Below are 18,341 nucleotides of genomic sequence, written 5' to 3'. Positions count from 1 at the left end.
GAATCTAATGAAAGTTGACCTCATACAGCACACCCTCACCCCACTCATAGGCATTTTGTCTACAATTTCCGGCTGTTCTTGGCTCTTCAAATTTCAACTATAGATCAATGCTAAGTTAGGAATCCCTGCTCAGTTGTCCTCCTCACCCATCAACACTATTGCCCACTTAAGCTGATTAAATCCCTTCTGGCAGAGAGGTTGGAGCAATCAGGGCTTAGGCTGGTCAAGGGAATGGGAAAAGTGAGAGAAGCAAAGTTTCAGTGGTCTACTTTGGGGCCACAATGACATAGGTGGCCTGAAAATCATCTATTTGTACATACAATTCTTTGTCAAATGTATGGAAGCCCTGTTGGGCTATGAACATTGTGGATTTGTTTAAAAATGTGGACATCAAGTGTTTGCCCAATCCACAAATGCCAGAATGGTAACTGTTACTAGGCTGGAAAGTGTTTGTAAGGTTATTAAATGACAAACAGGGTTTTTTGAGCTAGGAAATTTGGGACCCCCTGATCTACCCTGTCACCTGGGTAGATCTGATGGCCCAGGTCACCATCATCTCTCACCTCATTGCCACCTTAGCCTGAGCACATTCTCCTTTCTTCTATCCCTAGCCAACACTGCAGCCAGGATGATCCTTTTAAAATATAGGTCCTCCTAAATTGAACCCTCCATGGCTGCTATCTACCCTGAGCTAAAGCCAAATCTTTGCAATGGCCTCATGCTCTGGGCTGATCTGCTGTTCTCCCCTTTGCTTGCTTTACCCCAGCTCTGCAGATCCCTGCTGTTCCTCAAACATGCTGGGCAAGTGCACATCTCACATCTTTTGCACTGGCTGCTGCCCTCTGCCCATCACACACTTGTCCTATGTCTTCAAATAGCTGGTGTCCTTACCCTTGCCAGGTCTCTGCTCCTCTTTTTCTAACCACTGCCTGCCATGGCACTCTTCCTCCCTCATCCCTGTTTTGTTTTTCCACAAACTTCACAGTTATTTGTTTTTGTTTGTATCTTCCCACCGGGACATCAGCTCCGTGAGAACAGGTACTTTGTCCAAGGTGTCTATGGCTGCATCGTAGTGTGGGCGAAGTTGGTATTTGTGAAATGAATGAGTGTCCTAGCTTGAGGACACGGGGGTTGGGGGTGGGAGAGCAAGAAAGGAGAAGGGAAACTCTCACAAAAAAAATGCAGGGGGTGGGGGAGAGAAGGAGCCTGGGGCTGGCAGGGCCGAGCTGCATTCCCCTTCTCCCTGATGCTATGGGGGTCATGGGAGTCAGAGGACTGAGGCTCAGTCACTCAAACTCATGGCACCCCATCTATCACATGGAGCATGTCCCTTATTGTCCTTTCTGCCCTAATGCAAGCTGCATGGAGAGTTTGCTTTGGCCCATTTCATTCTCCTGTGTCCCTGTATCTTTCAATCCCAAGGAAGGGTGGGCTAATAAATAAGGACATATATGGACAAGAGCTCTGTAGGGGTCACAGATCTGCTACTAACAAGTAACTACTTCACTTCTCTGGGTCTTATTTCTAAAGCTACAAAATAGAAGGGTTTGTTAAGAAAATCTCAAAATCTAAGTGATTCTATTATGAAAAGGGATGTGAGATGCAAATTAACTTTAAACTCTTAAGAATACTATGCAATAGTACTTATGGCAACATCAGCTGAGGATCAGTGTTCCAGAAGGTGGCATTCAGATGGACAAAGGGAGTTTCCACATAAGTCTCCCCTTCCAACTCTGGGATGTGGTATAGACGACAGTAAATGTGGATGAGACCAGCTTTCCACTGTGAAGCCAGTGTGGCAACATTCGTAGCCACTAGACATGCAGAAGTGCTACCTTTCATAGTCACTGCCCTGCCCTCCTCTGGGCCAACCTTCCCTCCCACAGCGTGCACTCACCACTCTTCCCTTCTGTACATTCCCTGCTCCCCATGCCTTCATCTTACAGCCTCCCTACTTGATAGCTCTCATGTTGACATATCTCACTTCCCCTTTCTCTCAACATCGAAGAAGACATGCCAGAGAGCCTGGACTGACACCGAGGGCCAGCCCAGACAGAACCCGGTCAGAAAGGAGCCTCCCCAAATGGGCTGGGCTCTGTTGTCCCAACAGCGGTAACTGTTTTCTTATTGGTCAGCTCCAAGCCCTTGGCCCCCAATCTGCTGCAGTTCTGCGCTTTGAGCATCACACTGCAGCTTTTCCTTAAAAGGTTTTCACAAGTTCAGAGCAGTTCTGGGTATTGGGGAGTTGGAATTATTTTTACCCATGTGCAGCTGAAATAGCCATCTGCCATCACACCGCCCAATTTCCCACTGTGTTTAAAATCCATCTGGAGTTTTTAAAAAAAATTCCCCATATTAAAAAAAAATAGTGTCTTGGTGCAAAGGAAGGTATTTCTTCATGTCTTTCCTGCCTGTAGCAGAACTTGTCCTAGAGTACAGAATGAACTTAGGGCTACTCGTTGCTTGTTCTAAGCCATATTGATTAATTATTGGTTCTAGGCCCATGTTTTTCCCTATTCTAGGGACATCTATCTTTCTGTATCTAAATGAAATTCACAGCCCAGCTCATATCACCTCCTCCATGAAGCCTTCCTGATTATTCTAGCCCTCCCTTCTCTGAAGTCACCACAGCAGAAATGGGCAGTTCCATAGCTCTTACTCCTTAATTTTCTTCTATATGCCTCAACTGTGTTGGTGTTGTATCTCTCAGCTCTGTGACAACTGGGAATATGTTGATCTTGCAGTCATCACAGTACCCAGCCCGGAAGGAAGCTTTCTATAGTGTCCTGGAATGTTCTCTAATCCCTTATTTTCCTTCAAGGCTCCTCACATCCAGCCTTAAACAGCTTAGATTTTCACCACACTTGGATTCTTATGATGTCAATGAAATTGCCAGAATTCAGTATAGTGCATACCCTCTGTCAAGAGCCATGAGGGGTTCAATAAATGAGTCTGATAAAAATAAGATGGTAATGGTGATTGAGCCATTCATTTATCTGCTAGGATCCTAATAAGTGTCAGGCACACGGGTAGGTTCTGGGGTTCAGGGATGAATATGCCACACTTCCTACCTTCAGAGAGCTCAGAGTCTAGTGGAGGAGATAGACTGGGCAAAATATGAGCATTTCGAAGTGATTTCAGATGAGGGAGCAACTGACTCAATATGGGATTTCCAAATTGTGATATTTGATCTTAAGGGTTCAGGAACAGGATGCACAAGGGCAAGCAAGTGGGAAGAACTGGAAGGTTCAAGGAGCAGCCATTGTTCTGTGTGGCTAAGACAAAAGAGACATGGGAGATGCTGAGAAGTCAGTCTGCAAAGCAGGAGGGTGAGGAAGGGAGCCCCAACTTGCTTGGCAAGGGACTCCCACTCCAGGCTTCCTCAGTCATTGTTCAAATTGTAATGGGTACATTTATTAATGAAAAGTTTTCTTTCGTAATGAGGTCTATGAGTTTTTCCTCTTCTACATGAAGAAGGACTTCCTTTGATTTATCTTATATTGTTCAATTCCATCTCTCTGTGCAGTTTGATGTAGTTGACACCTCTTAAGTTCCTTATTGCCTTTAGTCCAGTTACATGCTCTTTAAAAAAAAAAAAAACCATAAGACATGGAAAAACATTTGGAAACTAGGAATTGGGAGAGATACACATCTATTACCTTCATGACTTTGGATAATTTTTTAAACTCCTTTAGGCCTCAGTCTTGTCACCTAAAAAACAGGGAAAATGACACCAGAGCCACCTACTGTACTGGATGGTTATGAGGCTCAAAGTATAATAATAGATGCAAGAAAACCTCAAAACACAAGAAACTCAGCACAAACACAAGGGCTTATTACTCTGATGGAAGGAGACAGTCACTCCTTCCTCTTGCAGACTCCCTTGCCAGGCTGCAGAACTTCACTGAGTCCCTTGGTCTCCCATGGCAACTCGCATTAGCATCCCACTGGCATTTTTGCCTCCACGTAAGGCGGCATTTGTTCATTAGGCATAGCAAATTACCCGCGCTCCACTGGGGCAGAGATGGAAAGCTGCAAGGTAGAATGGATTTCTTCCCCCCTGTTTCCCTCCCTCTCCCTTTTCATGTTCACAAGTGCACTTGAACAAGCTGTCTCCTGTCTGGGGAAGGCAGAGCTGGGGCCACACTGAGGTGGGGCTCAGGATTTGAGAAGGCAGCTGCTACATCCTTCCTCCCAAATGCTTTCCACAGCTTGGCTGGCTCTGGCCCTGTCATGCTGGTAGCACATCTGAATATCAGTTGTTTGCATAAATTGTGAGCCCAGCACATCATAGCCCTTCTTTTGGGGCACCCAAGTTTGTTGGTTCCAGGAATCCACTGAGGGCAGAGCATTGATGGACCAAAAGCCAAATTCCTACCTCATTAACTACTCCACTGTAGTGAATGGTGAAGCCCCTTATGGTCACATTTCCAGTCCTTCATCCATTTTACTTCTATTCGAGCAGCACTGCACATCCAAATCCTGACTGTGAAGAAAGGGGAACTGGCAGCATAGGAAGGAGGATGGAGAAGGGACCAGCCTTTGGCAATATTGTGAGAATAATTGTAAATGCCACTTTTGGTCTACTCTCTGGGGCCCCTTTTGCCTTCATCTAGGTGCACAGGATCTTTACAATACCTGCTGCAGATCCTTCAACATGCCATCCAGTCCTGTCCCCACAGTCCTACACTTGGCTGCATCTAGATTACCATCAAGGGGTCAAAAGATCACCAAAGGCTGGAGACCTGCCTTCCAGCTACAGGTTAAGTGGCATCACCTGTGTAAACTTCAGCTCGTGTACAGCAAGGGCAGTGAGTTGGGGAGGGATGAACTCCGATCCTGGGGAGCTGTAAACTATGTGATTCTTATTTTTTGTTTTCAGGATCTTATTCCATTGCCCAGGCTGGAGTGCAGTGGCACGATGATAGATCACTGCCGTCTCAAACACCTGGGCTCAAGCAATCGTCCCACGTCAGCCTCCTGAGTAGCTGGGACCACAGGTGCATGTCACCCATGCATGGCTAATTTTTTGATTTCTTGTAGAGACAGGGTCTCACTTTGTTGCCCAGCCTGGTCTCAAACTACTGCGCTCAAGTGATCCACCTGCTTCAGCCTCCCAAAGTGTTGGGATTATAGGTGTGAAGCACCATGCCCTGCCAAATTTGTGATTATTTAATCAAGTTTCTCCACTACTCTTTTCTCTGAATCAAAAATCATTTTTTCTTGTGGTCCATCCTTTCAGGGTCTTCTTCCTCACTGAAGGAAGTCTTCTTCCTGTGCTAATGGAAAAGCTGATGCCACAAAGGGTCTTTCTGGTAGCCTCAGGCCCTCACTCCAAACTCCATTCTTAGCCTAAGGCCAGGATGACATCACAGGGCAGGTCTGCTTTCCTGTTGCCTTTTGAAGAACTTCCACTGGATGACAGTCCCTTCATTCACTGCTATCATGGGTCGTTCTCTTGTTTTGACTCCTGCCTCCCACAAACAGATGATCCTGCCTCCCCTAAACAGATTCCTGAGTTTCCCGACATCAGAAATCAAGCTGGCACCAGGCTGGGCCCTTGGAATGTTTTGAGTAATTGATTTCTCGGAAAAGACTCCAAGTCCTGGGCTGCAAAGTCCTGTCTGAACCCGTTCTCCTAGCCTACTCTGTCCACCTTTCAGTCTTACCCTCCTCTGAGCCCCAGGCCAACCCTTTTGCTCTTTGGGCCCTCATACACTTTCTCATTATCTGTCTGCTGCGCGGCCCTTCTGTTCTCCAAAGTCTCTTTCTATAAAAAAAGTCTTCCTGGACCAGATCAATACACTGGGCTTCAACTTCATTTCTTAACTACAATTCCTCACAGTTATGTAAGTATTTTGCCAGCCACTTTCATGAAGATCATCTCATTTTATCATCTCCTAGATGTTATCATCCCCATTTTAAAGGTGAGCAGACCAAGGGTTAAGGAGACTAAATGAGCCCAAGATCACAAGGCGGTCATCAGAGGGCCCACAAGGGGCTGGGCCAGGACTCAGATACTGTTCTCAGGTCCTAAGCTAAGAGTTCTGTCAGTTGCAACATAGGCAGTGAAGCTCATGCATCAGTGGGGCTGCGGGCACTCCTATGCTCTGGCTTAGTTTATTCCAGAGTGGCCTGCTCCCTGTTCTATGGCTCTCTTGGCTGAAGATATTCTAAGAGTCAGAGGAGGAACTGCTGCAGGGTGGGACAGACTGGAAGGGCATTGGAGGGAAAAGGCTTAGACACAGGGCGTTTCATGGGCACAAAGTCAGGCTTTAAATGTCCCTGAAAAATTTTCCCTGAGGGGACTTGTTAAAGGTGGGAATGAGGTTCTCTGGTGTTCAAAGTAATGGGTTTCTAAACATCATGATGCCTCTTAAGCCAAGATCAATAACAGTTTTTATTTTTATTTCTTCCTTTTGCTTAGCTCAGATAGCAAAATTCTTGGTTTCATAACTAAAAGAACTGGTTGGTCTGGTAGCTACTGCTACCCAGGACATGAAGGAGCTCTGGACCCATGCCCTAATCAGAAAGGAGTTTAGAAAGTGCTCTCTGCTCAGGTTGGCTCAAGAGGGTCCAGGGACCGTAGATTAGTCCCTGGGTTAAGAAGGCTGGGCATGGTTTGATTATGTGTTTCCTATGCCTTCAAACAGCAGCAAGAGTAGCCAGCCCATAGGAAGGAATGAAAATCAAGGTGGACCTTGCTTTAGGGACATCTAAAAGCATCCAAGAGAATAAATAAAATGAACAGCTCCCATTGAGAACTTAGTATTTGCCTAGCAATGTGCAATGTGTGTATGTAATTCTTTTTCTGCATTACAACCTCATGAGGTAGGTCCTATTTTTATGCCCATTTTACAGATGAGGAAATTGAGGCACTGAAGTAAAATGCCCAAGGTTAACAACTAGTGAGTGGTAGATTTGAAATCAATCTGGCTTCAAAACTAATCCTTTGACTATTAAGCTCTTTGACCCTGAAAAGGGCTCAGATACACTTTTTTGTAAAAGAATTGCCCACAGGCTTCCTTTCCATAGCTAGGGCTCTCCTGCTCCAGTAATGCTGACCACGAAGTATGGAGTCTGTGTTAGACACAGAGGCAGCTTCAGACAAAGAGAGGTAAAAGCATAGCTCAGTGTCTTTAGAGACTCAATTTCATTTGCTTTGATTCGATTAAATTCAACTCAGTTCCACACTGAATTCAGCATCACTTGTGTCAGGCAGATTGTTCTGTCTTTAGGATTCTCAAATGAAGCTGAATCAATTCAGAAATAATTTTTGAAAGCCTTAAATGTTTGAATAACTTCTCTCAGGAATTCTTCTAGGAGTCTATTCTAAGGATATAAAATCTTGAATGTAGGGAATATTAGCTCTGAAGATGCTCCTCTTTGTTCATTAAATAGCAAAAGTAATAGGTATGTTGCTGGGATAGGGACAGACTGGTTATAATACATGTATCTAACACAGGTGTCATAAGCTACAATGACGCAGTGGCCATGTGGGCTGAGACTAGTGAGGCAGGAATGAGGACAGTCAGCAGTGTCTTTAGTTCCACTGGCAATATACAAAATGTTCCCAAACTCTCTCAGTAATAGTTTTATAGCATTTCTAGGAAAAAATAAATGCTTCATAGTTAGGTTTATTAAGTATATGAGTGCAAATAAACCAGGAAGTACTTATGTCCTAACAACTTAATAGCTGTTTAAAAATATTACACATAATTTGAAAGAAAAAATATATAAATTTCATTCTTAAATATATTTTCTAATGGGATGTGTACCTATTGAGCATTGTACAATTAAACTAGAGTCAGACTGGACACCTCTACCTTTGTTTCCTGTTTGATGATTTTCTCATGGTACTTGCTTTTTAATATAATGACCAATGAAAACCCAGCTTTCTAAAGATGTGATGATACCAAGTGTAGCATGATCTATTGTTAAAATGCTGAACTCACTCAAGCTGCTAGTTTGCATGGTGTCTGACAACACTGAATATTACAGCATGTTTCTCGATAATTATAAAAATCCTAAACTGTCCTTGTGGTTTTCTTGTGGGAGCCTGGGGTTCCTTTGTGCACAGTTTGGGGGCTGCAGAAATATGTTCTCTTCTATTTTGATAGACATATGAGGACAAGAACTATTTCACTTCCATCTTGACTGTAGCAAAAGAAAATCAGCCCAAGAGAATGACAAATAGCAACTGACCCTCAGCCTGAGTTTTATGGAGGCCATAGGGAATGGGAGGGACTACAGCAAACAGAGAACACCTCCACCCAGCAGCTCCCACCTAGCTCCACCTATGTGGCCCAATAGGGATGTGCTGTTACCATTTTTAAAATAAAAGCTTAAAATATTGACTTTAATTCCAAAATATTATGTATAACCATTGGGCTAATGCTATGCTACACAAATAAAGCATGTCTGCAGATGATGTTTAGCTTGAAATTTTGGGATATGTAATATAACAAATTTTCATGTGACCATTAAAATGACATTATTGGCCAGGCATGGTGGCTCATGCTTATAATCCCAGCACTTTGGGAGACCAAGGCGAATGGATCACCTGAGGTCGAGAGTTTGAGACCAGCCTGACCAACATGGAGAAACACCATCTATACTAAAACCACAAAATTAGCCTGGCATGGTGGCACACGCCTGTAATCCCAGTTACTTGGGAGCCTGAGGCAGGAGAATCACTGGAACCTGGGGGGCGGAGGTTGCAGTGAGCCGAGATTGTGTCATTGCACTTCAGCCCGGGCAACAAGAGTGAAACTCCATCTCAAAAAAAAAAAAAAAGACATTATTGATATATAATCACATGAATATATATTTATAATATGTTAAATTTAACAAGGTAACTAGTAAATATAATATCATTTTTATAAAAGCTATTTATGGATATCAAGATGACTAAAAGGATATATAACCAAGGGTAATGAAGATGGTTATTCCTGGGTAAGGCATCTTGGGTGATTTTAATTGTTTTTTTCTTTGACTTCTTTGTACTTTCTAAATTTTTAAAATAACCACATATTGCATTCAAAAATTTTGATGTTTTTGTGTTGTTTTTTTATAAAGAAACTTAGAATGATTACTATGAACCAGGAGCAAACACAAAAGCAATGGAAAGTTGTATAAGAAAAAGTCCTTAGTTTTATAGACACTTAATGAGTGGGATAGAGATACTGTATATTACTAGTACTGTATATACACTAATTGACAAAACAGGAGAGTTAAATGAAGTTGCTGAAGGGATTCAGGATAGGAAGAAAATTGGAAGCTGGGATGATCACAGAAGAAGGCTGTATGTGGGGTACCCAAGACCATCTCAAGTTCAGTGATTTACTAAAGAACTTACAGGACTCAGTATACTGTCCTAAGTATACTGAGATTTATTACATTGCTAAGATTTATTACAGCTAAAGGATATGAAGCAAAATTAGCTAAGGGGATGGTGTATTGGGTGAATTTCAGAGGAAAGCAGGCACAAGTTTCCAGAATCCTCTCCCAGTGGAGTCACATAAGATGTGCTTAATTTGTCCAACATTGGGTTGTGGTAAGTGTAAAGTGCTATCCACCAGGGAAACCCGTTAGAGACTCAGTGCCCAGGGTTTTTACTTGGGGCTGGCCACATAGCCACCCTTTACCTCCACCTGCCAACATTTCAGAACATGGATGTTTAGCATAAACCACATGGTTTGTACAAACAGTTTAGGCACAATGAGCCACACTTATCAGTTAGACAATGGTGGGAACACTCTTAAAACCCAAGTTCCTTGACACCAGCCAAAGGTCAACAAAGTAACAGGCTTTTCTAGGGATAGCAGTCTCAAATCTGCCATGTTGGCTTTTTTTCTGTACCAATGCCTTCATGGGGGAGAGATGAGTTTGAGCTGAGCCATGTTTTAGGAAGGTAGAGAGAAAAAGGGAAAGGGTTACAGGTGTGGTCAATGCTCACAAAGTTGAAGCTCTTTTCAAATATCAGAGAATCTTAATACTGAAAGGAGTTCAGAGGTCATTAGTTCAGTACTTTCCAAAGGACAAACTTATACCACTAGTGGTAGGCAAGATGATTTAGGCCATCTATGGATGAACAGTTTGTATTTTAGTGTTCGTATATTTATTTTGACGTGTATTTAAGAGTCCCACACTCTACCAACTGAGTTAGCTGGCTTCTATTTTGATGTGTATTTAAATATATAAGATAATTTTATATATATGTGTGTGTATTTTTTTCCTTAAAACTCTGATACCACAGATATTATCTTGGGTAAGGCTATTATTTTTTAAAATGTGAGTCAATTTAAAGACACAGGCTGGGCACAGTGGCTCACGTCTGTAATCCCAGCACTTTGGGAGGCTGGGCAGGAAGATCACTTGAGGTCAGGAGTTTGAAACCAGCCTGGTGGACATGGTGAAACCCCATCTCTACTAAAAATACAAAAATTAGCTGGGCGTGGTGGTGCACACCTGTAATCCCAGCTACTTGGGAGGCTGAGGCAGGAGGATCATTTTAACCCGGAAAGCGGAGGTTACAGTGAGTCAAGATTGTGCCATTGCACTCCAGCCTGGGCAACAAAGTGAGACTCCATCTCAAAAAAAGAGACACATATTAAATAATATTAAATACTAAGTAAATAGTTAAAAATAAAATGATTTAATATATAAAAATATTATAGTAAATATTAAATAAATAACAGCCCAGGGATAAGAGGCCACATCCAACTCCTTGAGGGCAGTGAGATGAGCAAATGGTGGATACTCGTCAGCTCCTGCTCCCTTCCACTGCAGAAACCTCACTGTCATGTTCTCCCTTTTGCTATAGACTCTCCCAGTTTCAGATGCTTCATCTGTAAAGTAAGAGATTTGAGCTAAGCCTCTCGGGTACCTTCCAGATCTACTAGACAGTACTTCACAGATCCTCTGAGACTCAGTAATGGAAGTCAGTGGGAAAATGAAATTCAATTTTTATTTAATATTTTTCAGGTATCTTTTTTTTCTTATATAAAACAAGGTACATCTTTATGGATGCTATCATTGTTTATCCACTGCAGGAGTTTCACGGAGGAAAGAGAATACACAAATCACCACAAAGCTTTCTGCTGCTCACCACTTTCAGTGTCTTAAATCTAACTTCTTCATTTCTCCATTCTTTTGCCAAATTCTACTCAAATACTTTTTATGCTCGAGACACTGGCATTGCTGAGTTAGCCTGATTCTGTCTTCCCCTTGCCCATTCCTTGAGATGCAGTCCTCGGCAGTAATCTTTTGCCCGTGACATCCACCTTGGGTTCCCCTGGGCCTTCCAAAGGCACTCATAGCAGTTCTCAGCCATGCCCTCTGAGAATCAGAAGCCCATTGAGATCAGAAAGTTATTATTAAGGAGGGAAACATACCTTTGTGATAGTGCTAGAGGCTATTTCAGGCAAGAGAACTGAAAACCTAAGCCAGACTTTCTGATTGTTGATGCCAAGGAAACTCAAAAGAAAAAAAAAAACAAACCCTTTCTCTTTCATCTAACAAGCCCCTAGGAAAGATGCTCCTCGTAATGTCTGTCAAAGAAGTTAGCCTGCTGTCAGCAAGAGGTCTCTATCTTTCAACATTACTAATTCCTTCACCACACAAGTACCTATTTTGTGCAAGACCCTGTTTTGTGCACTGGGAACACACAGTAAACAGGGTGTCCATTGACACCTGCCCATCTGGAAATTATATCTCATGAAGCCCCAGCCATATGCAAAAATAGACAATGCAGTGACCTCATAGGCTCTGACCTGCCTCTGCATCTCCTACCAATTCTCTCCCATTTGTTTAGATTTGAACATCTAGATCTTGCCTTATCCATAAGGTTTGAATGTCTAATGTCCAGCAGGCAGGGTTGGGTCTGGCTCTTAGTTCAGTCATTATCTCAGGCCTAGAATGATATCTTCCTAGTTACACTTGAACTAACTTTTAAGTCTCAACCCAAGTGAAGCCATTTCTGTGAACTACTCTGTACTAGAAGCCCTAAGAAAGCCTGTTCTTCATTGATTCCACAGACACAGGTCTGGCCTTTTACCTGAACAGCAAAGCTGATGTCTGTCAGCCTGTTCTTTGGAGACAGATGAATGGACTAGCATGGGCACCAGATTCAAGGGCAGCCTGTCTCTAGGCTGGCCAGATGCCTAATGCGAGGGTCTTGGTGTGGGAGATTTGTCTAAAGGAGCAAAGGGGCCATGTGATTTCAGTGGGCCAGTCGAATCTTGATAATGGGCTCATCACGCTGTCAGTAGTGGCACCAGATATGGGTACAGGTGCACACGTGTTCACACACACACACACACACACACACACACGGCTGAATCACTGGAGTGGCAGAACCACTGGCAAGAAGACAAAGAATCCTGTTGTTGAGAGGCGCAAATTATCTCTGACTCCTGAATGGCTTAGATCCCTAGACTCTGAGCTTCCCATTTGTCATGGAGCCCTGGGAGGAGGCCCCTGTGCTTAAGGCATCCTGAGCTTATGTTCTTCTCGAAGGGCTTAGATAAGACACTCCTCCTTGTGCTTCAGTCCCACCCTTTCCCTGCTCATCATCCTCTTTCACAGGCTATTTCTTGCCCTTCTGAGTTGGAACCCAGAGGAATCCTTGATTCTTAGCTTCTTAAGGGCAAGGGCAAGGCTTCATGGATTTTTACTGCAGGCTCAGCCCTGCAGGTGGCAAGAGGGAAAAGAAAGGAGGGAAGATGTCCCACCCCAGCCCTCAGGGAGCTTCCACACTGGTAGATTATTATTATTGTTATTATTTTTGAGATGAAGTCTCACTCTGTTGTCCAGGCTGGAGTGCAGTGGCGTGATCTCAGCTCACTGCAAACTCCACCTCCTGGGTTCAAGCGATTCTCCTGCCTTAGCCTCCTGAGTAGCTGGGATTACAGGCGCCCTCCACCACACCTGGCTATTTTTTTGTGTGTGTTTTTAGTAGAGATGAGGTTTCCCAATGTAGGCCAGGTCGGTCTTGAACTCTTGACTTCAAGTAATCTGTCCGTCTTGGCCTCCCAAAGTGCTGGGATTACAGGTATGAGTCACTGCACCTGACTCACTCTGGCAGATAAAGCCTGTGAGCAGCAGCTTGCTAACCCCCAAGCAGCGTGTGACTGCCCACAACAGGGTGAATTTGGAGTAAGGCTCAACAGCAGCCCTGGGCACTGGGGAGTGGGAATGTGGGGCTGGATGGAAAGGAGTGGGAAGGTCCTCCAGTAACTGAGAACAGCAGGAGCAGACCCGAGGAACAGATAAGGCTGGGCAAGGGGGCCGGGAGGAGAGTCTGAATGGGGTGTGGGGCCTGGGAGGTCCTGCCCGCTCCAGTCCTCACCCTGCCATTAAATCTGGGGCAGCAGCAAAATGGGTGTCCCAGCCACTCTGCCCTCTCAGTCACCTCATCAGGCACAAAGTGCCCAGGATTAAAAAAGAAAGAAAGAAAAAAAGAAAGGAAAGGAAAGGCCTCATTATATGGTTGGAAATCCTCATACCAGAGATAAAATTTTACGAGTTGCCTATTGCTCAGCACCCCGTATTTTTGACATTCCCTGTTTCACATACAGTATTTTAAGCACATGAGATGCAGACATTACTGTTGTTTTTTTTAAATTTTTTTTTACTCTTTTCATTTTTTTTCTTTCTGTCATGGCTTAGTGGGTAGCTCTGAAGTTTTTAATACTGAAGGGCCCATTTCATTTTATTTATTACCCTGCTTGCGTGAAAGCTGAGGACTATAAATCGTCAACACAGGCCGTCTAATTCCAGCAACAGCAAGGTTTCGTCACATGTAATTAAAAGATCCCAAAGCCATTGGAATGTAATGGATTTGGAAATGACACCACGGGGGCAAGGGGAACAGGCCCCGGAAGAGGCAGCCGTATTTCAAAGGCTCTCCTGCATGGTCTGGGATCGATGGGGCTGCCTGACTGGGCTCCAGCAGGGCTGGCTGACATGGGGATAGAGGCAGGGTCTGGATTTGATCTGATCCCCAGCTCTGAGACCAGACCCTTGCAAGTCCCACCTGCATGGAGGGGCACCGAGCTTTTGAACTCACAAACTCCGTTGGCCTGGCCTGCCCAGATGGCCACCTCTGATGGCAGTGAGCATCCTCTGTCTTGGCAGGCAGGTTTCTAGAAGCACGGAAATAACATGGTCTTATAGATAGACATAACCTAAGCTCAGGATAGGGGAAAAGGTCTTGGTGTTCATCTTCCCCACAAGTACAATAATCCTTTTATTCTTGCCCAACTTTCTTCCAGAAGCCGTCACTTTAGTGACCTCATGCTCTGTTTGAAGATTCCCTGAATCCCTGCATCCACCTAGAGTTCATTGCTCTTTCCTCTAGGCTCCCAGAGGACCTTGACTGTCCAGTTTTTGGAATATTATAGTGCTGGGTGTGGTTATCTGTTTACTTGACTGCTTCTCTATCCCTATGGGTGTCTCATGAACAAGGACTGTGTTTAAGTCTTCTCTGACCTTTATAGACTTTACATAGGCCTGCCACATAGTATGTGATCCGCAAAGCTGTGGCAGGAAGGAAGGGATGCAAAATAATAGGGGTGAGGAAAGAAAGCAAAAAGGGACAAAAGGAAGGAAGAAAGGAAAGAAAGCAAAAAAATAAAAATTAAATAAAAAAAAAAGGAAGGGGGAGAAGGACCTTTGGTTATTTCTTTTCATCTCATGGCTTTAAATAATATGATGACTGGAATCAGACTTCAAGAGTGCCCTCAGTGGTCCCTGCTGGTATCCAGGTTCCTGTCCTTCCTGTATTGTAGCAGGGTTGATGGGTGTGACTAATAGCATATGGCAGAGTGACAGTATGTCAATTCTGAGATTAGGTTATAAAAAAGACTGTGGCTTCTGTCTTCTTCCCTCTTTCTCTGTTGAGTCACTCACTCTGGAGGAAGCAGGCTGTTACGTTGTGTCAGCAGTCCTACGGGGAAGCCCATAGGGGAACTGAAGCCTGGGGCCAGCAGCCAGACAGGAACTGAGGCCTGCCAACAACCAGGTGATGAGATTAGGATTGGATTCTCCAGTCCCAGTTGAGCCTTGAAATGACTGTGGCCTTGGATAATAGCTTAACTGAAACCTCATAAAAGACCCTAAGCCAGAGCCAGCAACAGCAAGGTTTTGTCCCACGTAATTAAAAGATCCCAAAGCCATTGGAATGTAATGGGTTTGGAAATGACACCATGGGGGCAAGGGGAACAGGCCCCGGAAGAGGCAGCCGTATTTCAAAGGCTCTCCTGCATGGTCTGGGATTGATGGGGCTGCCTGGCTGGGCTCCAGCAGGGCTGGCTGACATGGGGATAGAGGCAGGGTCTGGATTTGATCTGATCTTCAGCTCTGAGACCAGGCCCTTGCAAGTCCCACCTGCATGGAGGGGCACCGAGCTTTTGAACTCACAAACTCCACTGGCAAACCCAACTAGGCTTCTCCCTCATTCCTGACCTCAGAAACTGTGTGAGCAAATGAGTGTTACTTTAGGTTTCTAAGTCTGGGAGTAATGTATTATGCAGTGATAAATGACTCCTACAAACACCATCTATATGTTGATGGCACCACATTTTTATTTCCAACCCAGACCTCTCTGCTGAACTCCAGAACTGTATATCCTACTGTCTCCTTTACATTCCTTCCTTTACTCCAAAACTCAACTCCTGGTCATTCTCCCAACCTGCTGCTCCATAGATTTCCCCATTGCAATTGGGGGCAGCGCTTATATGGATGCCTCCTACCAACTTCTGTCTGCTCCTGCTTCCTTCTGTGGCCAATGTGATCTATTTTCTACCCAGCAGCCAATGATCCCAACCAAATGTAGGTCAAATCATGACACTCCTCTGAACAAAATTCACCAGTGGCTTCCTCATTTCACAGAACAAAGACTACGGTCCTTAAATATCCTACAAAGCTGTCTTCTGTTCCTCTATGACCTCACCTTCCACCTCTCTCCCCACTTGCTCACTTCCCAGGGGCCACACTAGCCATTTTGCTGCCAGCACACTGCCACTTTAGGGCTTTGTGCTGGCTCTGTTCCCTGTCCAGGACTCTCCTCCCCAGTTACCTGCATGGCTCACTCCCTAGCTTCCCAAACTGTGAAAGGATAAATTTCTGTTGCTTTAAGCCACCCAGTTTGTGGAACTTTGTTAACAGCAGAGTACCCAGGTACTAGGAAATAAATACACATTTTATGCTTTCTTGTTCAAGCCCACCCCACTCTTGTCTCAGAGCCTTCTCTCAGCATTAACAGATTGCTGGTCACCACCTCAGGGCACCATGACCTCGCTCTCCAGAGTGTTTTCTCTCACATATACAATACAATAGCTCCTCCATGAAGCCCTCCTGGACAATAAGAAGGATAAAGGAAGTCAATGTTCTTCATATCCCTGTATTTTTAGGTTAAAACTCTAGAACATCTGGCTTTTTTATTCACAGTTGATGTGCATTGGCTTAAGATGTCTACAGTCCATCTCATCTATTTATCTTTACTTGCTCACTCATTGGCATGTTGTTGCCTTGATTAAAAGTCCTTAGGGCAAGAAACAGATCTGTCTCCTTCATTGTCTATAGTTCAAAGTCCAACTATGGCAGAGGAGAGGCACTTGCGCTAGGGGATAAAGACTGTTTAGTAAGTAGGGATCTGGTTCACTTCTTTCCTTTTCCTATTTTACAAATGAGGAAACTGAGGCTCAGGCAGAAAAAGTGACCCCAAAAGATTAAGAACCATGAAACTTTTTCATTTTGTGTCCATGCAAGAGTGCAAACATCAGGCCTTTTGCTCACTCAAGCAGTTGGAAGCATACTCCTAGTCACTTGCACAGTCTCTGCTAACTCTGGACTCAGAGCTAGGTTCAATCCCAGCCCCATTATTCCTTCTTTACACAATCTTGGACAAGTTATTCAACCTCCCTGAGCCTCAGATTCCTCATCTGTAAGATGAGGATGGAAATATATATCTCACGGTACGGTCGGAACAATTCAATAAGAATGCTATGGAGTAACGGAGCCTGTGTACTGCAGAAGCTCAGTGAACCTTCATTCCTTAACTTTTATTCTGATCACATAAACTCCAGACAGAAAAAGGTAGAAACCAATTACGCTTTCAACAAACTCTTTCTATTTGTCACATTCAGCTCAAGTTGAAAAAGTTGTCAGAAATGATGGAAGTACGTAAAATAATCTCTTCCAGCTTTGTCATTAATAGTAAGTGTTACGTAGTGCTAACAAGCTCCTTCCCCGGCAAACAAAGGGCAGTGATACTCACCAGACTCAACTGACTAGAAAAAGACGATGGGAATCTGACATTTTGGAAAGATCTCCAGACACCAGAGCACAAACAGAAAGAGCTTTTTGGTTGCCTCTTCGCAAAGGGTCAGGCATCACAGCAGATGGGAAAGTGGGCAAGAATTACAGACATCCACCTGAGCTTGGGTCTCATTAACCAGCTAATTCATTTAACCAGAATGCCTCATTTCCTGAGAATTCCAGTAAATTGAGATTTTACAGTATGTTAATGTTTGCAGGTTGTACTTTTCTTCCCATCAGCGACTACAAAGATGCCCTGTGGTGCAGTCAATGGCACATAGGGCTGAAAATAATCTACCATTAACTGACCCAAGAACTAGTTAGTTCTCCTCTGTGATCTCAGGGTCACCTTTCATCTAATGCATGGTTGGAAAAATGATCTCTGAGGTTCCTAATTTATAATTTTATATATTCTTGCTCTATTTGCAACCCTTTGCCTATGTCCCATATCCTCCATGAAGGCTCAATTTGTCCTTTGCTTGACCTTGAGTAAGCATCTGTAAAATGTGAGATTTGGACCAGATGAACTCTAAAGTTCCCGACATGCTATCGTTTCAAGGGTCAACATTATTATCATTATTATTCATGAGAGGATTAAATTTACGAGGCCTTGATCTCAAGTGTTTGTGGTGAAATAAAATGAAGAAGCTTAGAGGCCTGCTTACACCGTATAGTAGGAAAACCACTGGGATAGTTTTAGCTCTTTTTCAGCTGCTAACCAGCTTTGTTGTCCCAGGCATGTCCTGTCTGTACCTCTCTGGGCTTTTTTCCCGTTTGACCATAAATGTAGGTGCTTGAGAGTTAGTCTTTGTGCCCTTCTAGCTCCCTGTTTCTAAGATTTGCCACTCCACTGTCGAATCATCCCTCCAACCTCAGTGAAGGCTTGTAAAGAAATGCTCTGCAGTGATGAGAAGGGGAAAGTGAAATTCGTGGAGGGAATGCATGTGAAATGAACCCTTTAGGTCTCTCCCAGCTCCAAAATTGCAGCTTTGCTTCCTCACACTCAAAGCACCTCCCCG

The 18,341-nt window shown here is 44.0% G+C and overlaps 1 long non-coding RNA gene across 1 annotated transcript in view; it reads right to left on the bottom strand.

Moving 5' to 3' along the window:
• Nucleotides 1–3,392: 3,392 nt before the first annotated feature.
• Nucleotides 3,393–18,341, bottom strand: part of LOC115895496 — a 39,352-nt gene continuing 24,403 nt past the window's right edge. Inside the window, exons 3-4 of the long non-coding RNA XR_004055693.1 lie at nucleotides 11,177–11,340; nucleotides 3,393–3,582 (exon numbers count right to left, since the gene is read on the bottom strand). This is a non-coding gene — a long non-coding RNA (uncharacterized LOC115895496). The remainder of the gene's footprint in view (nucleotides 3,583–11,176; nucleotides 11,341–18,341) is intronic.

The sequence above is a fragment of the Rhinopithecus roxellana genome, chromosome 21, assembly GCF_007565055.1.
Source record: "Rhinopithecus roxellana isolate Shanxi Qingling chromosome 21, ASM756505v1, whole genome shotgun sequence".
Lineage (NCBI taxonomy): Eukaryota > Metazoa > Chordata > Mammalia > Primates > Cercopithecidae > Rhinopithecus > Rhinopithecus roxellana.
This window is presented reverse-complemented; position numbering and strand designations above follow the sequence as displayed.